This window comes from Papaver somniferum, chromosome 7 (assembly GCF_003573695.1).
Source record: "Papaver somniferum cultivar HN1 chromosome 7, ASM357369v1, whole genome shotgun sequence".
Classification (NCBI taxonomy): Eukaryota; Viridiplantae; Streptophyta; class Magnoliopsida; order Ranunculales; family Papaveraceae; genus Papaver; species Papaver somniferum.
Genome location: NC_039364.1, coordinates 208,689,978 through 208,697,508, shown reverse-complemented (window position 1 = coordinate 208,697,508; position 7,531 = coordinate 208,689,978).

Here is a 7,531-nt window from a genome sequence, read left to right as displayed (position 1 = left end):
CATCTTTTTGTTGTTTCTGGTGGAGCCATCTATCCGGAAAGGAAAGCACCCTAATTAGGCGAAATCTCTTACGACCGCTCGTTTAAAGACTTCTGTGGGATCAAGAAGCTCTACGAGTACCGTTTGTGGGAAACTAGATAATTGCATTTTATTAGTTTTCGATTGATTTGATTGACTAACGATTGTTGAACTTTGGTTGCACCTAGTTTGTTTATTCTTGAGAATCTTCTCTTCTGATATAAGATTCACTCAAACTAGATCGAAGTGTCGACGAGATCTTTAGAAATGTTTGTAGATCTAAATACATCTTGTGATAATCCATTGTTAACAGACTTCATTCTGTGCGTGATTGGTCACAAGAGATTCAAGTGGTGTTGTGCAGGTTTAATTGAAGATTAAAGAAGATTTGATGACAAAGAATATTTCTTATTGGTTTCTTATATATTTGTGTAGAAAAAACCTTGATCGGCTGGGATCCAACTAGAATCAGATTTATTTAATTGATTAGTTGCATAAGATCGGCACCGCTTTATAGTTCTTTGTTCTATATTGATTGATTGCAAATCTAAACTGTGCTACTTCGGTAGTTGTTGGATAGATTGATCTAACCAGGCAAAGGAGTTTATTAGTTTAAACGGAAGAGCCTTTGCATATGACTTGAGATATATTCATCTGAAAGAATCAAGAGAGTTTTTACCAAACAGATTTGTTGTTCCTTTACTGTTTGGAATACGATCCAAAGGAATTGTTCCCATGCGTGGACTTATTGAATGTCGGAAGCGCATGGATACTAAAGAAACTAAGTGAACTAGGATTAGTTGTTTGGTCTCAACTATACGAAGTTGGTTTAGCTTTTGTATAGCGGCTTAATTCTGAGAGTATTCAATTCTGGACTTGGTCCCCGGGTTTTTCTGCATTTGCGGTTTCCTCGTTAACAAAATCTTGATGTGTCTTTTACTTTTCTATTTCTGCAATTATAATTGTTTATTATAATTAAAAATAAAATACACAACTGTTAACTCCGTATTACTTGATAGTGATTGTAGGATCAGAATCTCGCAATTAATAATGTCTCAGCGAAATTATTAACAACACAACACGACGGTGTCGCAGAACAACTTCAGAAACGACATAATAAACGACATCAGCCAAATCATGAGAAAAGTGTGACGATCCTGCGAAAATAAGGAAGTTTTCGAGATTGGTATTTGTAAGGTTGCGAGAATGTCGCAAATCATATCCGAAAATAAAGGACAGATTAACTGTCATCCACTATGTAATTTCCTATAAATAGCCATTCAGTTGTAGAGGAAAGGAGAGAGATCTTTTCTGAGTGAGAAGCAAGTAAATAGGAGAGAGAAAATCTAGAGCAGTGGTTATTCTTGATTCCTTTATCTTTTCTTGTAAGATTGTTCAAAGATTCATCAATAAAATTAAGATTGTTAATCCAAAAATGAGTTGAATGTTAATTAAATCTTGTGAGGGGTGTAGTGTAGGAAATCCTGCAACTACATAATAGCGCTAGAAACAGGGAACGAAAATTAAAGATCACCCTTGAAAAGGTTGAAGATTAATATTCTGATTTGTGGGAAATTAGAATAACTGGTGAAGAATTTTACGGAATCTCTTACAATTCATTAGTATTGAAGAAATGGCTAAAAGGAGGAATATATCCTAACAACCAACAACCGCTAGAAGAAGAAGTAAAAGACTTGCTGGAAGGGAGAGAAGTGAAACAGGAGAATCTACTAGAATAAGAAATGATGGAGAAAATCAAATTCAACAATCAGTTCAACAAACACCGGTACAAAATAGAACTATGGATTATGATAGAGTGAGCATACATACTTGGCGATCAAATTCAGAAGATGAAGAAGAAGAACGACAAACGAGAAATAATAGACAAACAGAGGGAGGACAAGAAATAGTTGAAGGAATAATTCGTGAAGATGAGGAAATTGGAGAAGTAGAGATGTTGAGACGAAGAATGCATGAAGAAAGAAGAGATGACACAGAAGAGCGTGCAAATCTAACAAGGCAAAATCACGAATTGAGGATGGAAAAGATGAGACTACAGAGTAGAATATCAAGAAGTACTACAAGATCGTATTCAAGATCGACTAGAAGAGAGATGAGGCGATACTCATCCATAGTTAATGCTGGAAATAATATTCGAGAAGAAATATGAAATCCGAATGAAGAACATTGTGAAGGTAGAGAAAGGACTGATGATCGTTACGTTCCACAAAATGAAACTTTTGATGATAGGAAAAATGATAGAAATCAGGAGAATGGACAACGTCAGGAACGAAATAATCAAGATGGCGAAGGAAATCGAGAGGAAGGAAGGAGAATTTTACATGAGAGAGAAACTCAAAGAAATCAACACACGATTGAAGAAGAAATTGAAAGACACTATGTTGAACAAGAACGTTTAACTTGCGAACGTGAAAGATTGAGAGCGAAAATGGAAGAACAAGAGCTTCAGGAGGCAATTCGCCAGAACGATCATGACAATCGAGAAAGAAGGCGTACACAAAATCGGGATAACGATAATCTCAATGAAGAGTATGATAGAGTACAGAGGAGGGCTGAAAGACAACGAATGGAATTGATAAGAAATGAACAAAATCATGGAGGGGAAAATGAGAGACATCATCATATACGAATTCAAGATAGAGATGAGGAAGAGAACCGCAGGAGAAGACGAGATGAGAATGATGAAGAAGAAATGCAAAATTTCGTGAAAGAAGAGAGACATGAACGCAGAAGAAGGGAGGCGAAATTAAAAAGACCAATGGATCAAAATTCAGGCGTAAATGAAAAAATCTTAAAAGAATTGGAAGAAATGAGAGGAATGCTAAATAATAGAGGAGAAGTAGGCAGAAGACAATTAGATGAAGCTATAGAAGAAGCTGCGAAAACTCCATTTACAAGAGAAGTACAACTAGGAGGAATACCTCCGAAATGAAATTTGCCCGCATTAACCAACATTTTTGATGGAACAACTTGTGCAATTCAACACATTAAATCCTACGTGAGGTGCATGTTGCAGTGGGAAAATCATGATGCCGTATTGTGCAAGTATTTTGCATCCAGTCTAACAGGAGAGTCGTTAAAATGGTTCGAAGGTCTACCAAAATATACAATAAAATCTTTCAATCATTTGCAGACCACATTCTTTGGGGCATATATAAGTAACAATTCTTCGCGACCTGGTATTGAAGATGTGTTTGGATTGAAACAAAGGATTGGCGAAAGTCTGAAGCATCTGGCCAAAAGGTGGAGGACTATGTGTAGTGAGATGGCTGGCCGTGTGGATGAGAGATATCTTATCTTGTCATTTATCAACGCTATGTTCGCAACCAATCTATTATATGTCCAAATTTTCAGAGTCAAGAACACCATCACAATGACCGAACTGCGAGAACTTCAGGAAGAATATATTGCTCTAGAGGAAAGGCAAAATGAAATGGAATCATACTCAGTTGCGAACACCAATTCACAAGCAGCAAATGCAAGCTTATTACCTAAACTAATAAACACAGTGGCGAGCACTTCGCAAGTACAACAAGAAAAGGTTACGGTCAACAATCAACAGAAACTGGTGGCTATGGGAAGCCGAGATCAAGAGGAGTATGAAAGAGAAAGAAATTTCTACAATCGTGGTGGAAATAATAAGATTCAAAGACTTCATCAGCCGAAAGAAACTTATGGAGGTCAAAGACAAAATTATAATAGAGGACAAGGAGGTCACAAGGTAGTATGGGAAGAAATCAAGATGCCACCTCTGAATGCAAGTGTGGAGAAAATATGGGAAGCTATAATTTTGATGGAGAATATACCAACACCATGAAACATGGGAACGGAGCCACCTCAAAGCCGCAGAAGTCATGAGTTCTGTTCTTATCATCATTTTCACGGACATACTACAAATGATTGCAGAAATATAAAGAGAATTATTCTGAGAATGATAGATCAAGGAAAACTAAACCACTTTCTGGTAGGACACCCACAATCTCAACCATTACTACCACCACCACCAGAGCATCACAGAGTAAACACGGTGAAAGAGAAGGAAACGTTCTTCGTAGAAGTTGGTGCAAAAGCAAAGAATCTATTATGTCACTCTATCGTACATTCAAACAAGACAATTGAAGATTTTCATGACAATGTTTTGAGTAGAGTGTTCGCAAGAGACAGTGATGGAAGAGAAATTATGAATATTGCGAAAATCTCTCCATTAGAGGAATGGCAGAAGCAGATTATTTATTTTACCGCAGAAGAACTCCCCGAAGGTAGAGAGGTACATGACAATCCATTGGTGGTAAAATTTGAAATTAATCCAAAACCGAAAGAAGATGAAGATGATGACGCTGAAGACTCATGGGCAATTAATAGGATTCTAATCGATACCGGAAGCTCTGTGAACATCTTATTCTATCATACTTATAAAACCATGGGAGGGAGAGATGATGATCTTATACCATCAACATATAATATATATGGTTTTAATGGTACTGCCAACAAGCCTAAATGGGAGGTTACTATGTGAATTCCATTGAAGGGAATATCTTCTGAAATCCTGTTCTGTGTTGTTGACGTAGAGTCACCCTACAATGCATTAATTGGTCGACCTTGGCTACATGGGATTCTAGGTGTAGCTTCAACTTTCCACTAATGCATCAAATTTCCTCACCCCAGCGGTGTAGGAATCATAAAAGGAGATTGGGTTGAAGGAAAGAAATGTTACGAAACTGAGGTAGAATCCTGCGAAGGAAGAGCGAACAAGAAGAAAAGTTGGCGACACAAAATCGAAGAAACACAAAGAAGTGAGAGATTGATGGTGGATGCAATCGAACGAAAAGAATAAGAAATATTGCGAAACTAATGCTAGCTCAGAATAAGAAATGGTGAACATACCACTACGAAGGAAGCAGTAGCAGAAAATAACAAAGAAGCAGAGAATGGCAAAGGTAATAAAAATAAGAAGTGTATGAATGATTGTTTTGTTGCGACACTCTCGCAACAAATAAAATTCTCAAAAATACATTTTACTGAATGATGAAAATTAGATTGAGAAGTGCAAATACGATATGATGATGTGCGAGAATCTCGCAGAGATAATGAATTCTACAAAAGACAATCAGAGAACAAAAACAAAAGAGAAAGGGGCGAACCTTTATGGCGTACACCCTAGTTCGCGAATATAATTTCGCAAGAGGAAAATGTAAGACCTAAAGTACGTCATATAAGGGGGTACCTGTTGCATAGCTCAGGAAAAGGCTACACCGCCACGGGAACCTGAGTCATGGAGATTTGGGGTCAATAAAGCCCATCCAAGAGAGGCACCTTGGATTCTCAGCTTAAGCATATGACTTAGGTTGGGCGACTAAGGTAATAAGGACTCTCCCAAGGAGTGCAAAATATGACCAAGGAGCCGAGGTACACGGTTGAGTCAAGAGTGCCAGGGGCGTCTGGAGCGTACCTTGCCATTCTTGACAAGTTTTGGCTTATACTGCACTCGGACCGAAGAAAACCCCACTTAGGGTGCAGTCTCGTAACCATAATCCCTATAGGTAAAAGGGATAAGAGGCTGCAAAAACAACTGGTTGTTGTTAAGACCGGATGGGAGGAGCCAACCTTGTATGGTAGAGGTACGCCTCCTTGAAGGGGCAACCAGGGGGGAGATAAGGGCGGCACCCTCCATTAGGGAGCTGATAAGTTTCTTAAGACGCAAATGTCATGAGGCTTTTTACTCGCAAGGGTATTAAGGCTTATCATATTTGTGCGACAATCCTGAAGAGGCAATAATACTAAAGAGAAAGATAAGACGAGATCAATGGGTTTTCGCATGAAAGTGCGAAGACGTCCTGCGATTTTGTCTCACGACGACAATGTCATGGGGCTTTATTTTCTCAAGAATATTTAGGCCTGTCATATTGTCGCAACAATCCTGAAGAGGCAATAATACAAAATAAAAAGTTAAGGCAAGATCAATGGGTTTTTGCATGAAAATGCAAAGACGTCCTGCAATTTTGTCGCAATGATAAGAGGTAGCATAATAGGAACTTTAATTAGGAAGGAAAAATAAGACCACATGACAAAACAAAATATTTATAAGTATTCATAACAGATCATTTCTCGCAAGAAAGATAATGAGAGGCAAGTATGTGAATCAGTAAACAAGAGGCATTATCTTTCTCGCCAGCAAAATACTAAAACAGAAAATTAATTCCAAAGTTGATTGAAGAATATTATTCGCAAGAAATAATAAAGATGAAAAAGTTCAAGAAGATAGAACTAGATAAGAAACTCTTCGCCAATGTTCTCATTATCGCCAGCCTTTTCTTCATTTCGATTCTGATCTTCACCAACACTTCGAGAGGGACTTCTTTTTCGCTGCCATCTTGATTATCGCCAACAATTACTTCTTTAGAAGGGATTTCTTTTTCGCTTCCATCTTGATTAGCACCAGCAGTTACTTCCTTAGAAGGGATCTCTTCTTCATCTTCCAAAAGATTATTCTCTCCACCACTTTCATAATCATAATCACTGTCAGCAGGACGAGGAATTTCATCATCATCTACTTCCAAAGGTTCGATTGATGTAGGAGGAAGAGATTTGGACAATAAAATATCATTCACAAGAACTTCAGCCCGGAGATGAACTTGACGAAGAAGTGCTCTCTGATAATTCCTATCTTGAATATCCTTAAAGTAAGCAAGATAATCAAGTCTTATTTCTGCTCGGTCGCGAGAACCAGTAAGGACAGAGACGAGTAGTGCATTTTTTTTTGCAAATTTTGGCATATTTAGCCCCCAAAACAGAAATGGAGGAATCAATATTTTTCTCAGACTCTGCGAAAAGTAGAATACAAATTTCAATAAGATGAAGAACTCAAAAAGGTATGACAAAGAAAAGATAGTTAATGCAGTCAAACTATTATGACTACCTTCCTTTTGCGAAATAAGATGTTGAATCAAGGTCAGAAAACTATTCTCCCAACGGTCCATCGCATCATCAAATTTATCTCCAACTAAACCTTTAAGTCGAGACTGAAGATTTTTCTCTTTAGAAATAAGAAAGGCATTTTTCTTCGCAAGTGAATAATAAGATTCTTCTAATTTAGGATATTGTTCTTTAAGTTGGTTCGCCTTTACACTTAAAGCTATTCTACCTTGAATGAGTGTATCTCTTTCAACGATAGATGACTCATTTACTTCTTTAAGTTCATTTCTCAAAGAGCGAAGAGATTGTTCTTGGTCATCACATACTTTCTGAAGGATGCTAAGTTGTTGCGAGGATATCGCCATCTTGTTTAAACAAGTTCGCTTCTCTTGAGATAGAGTTTTATTCTCATATGATAAAGTTTTCATCCCTAGATTAGCTTTAGTTAAAGAATAAGAGAGGCGAGATATTTCATTACTTAATAAATTTTGCCTCTGAACTAATTGGGTATTTTCATTGGTAAGATTATTTATATGATAAACAGAATATGAATAGAGGTTATCTATTTGGTTATATTGAT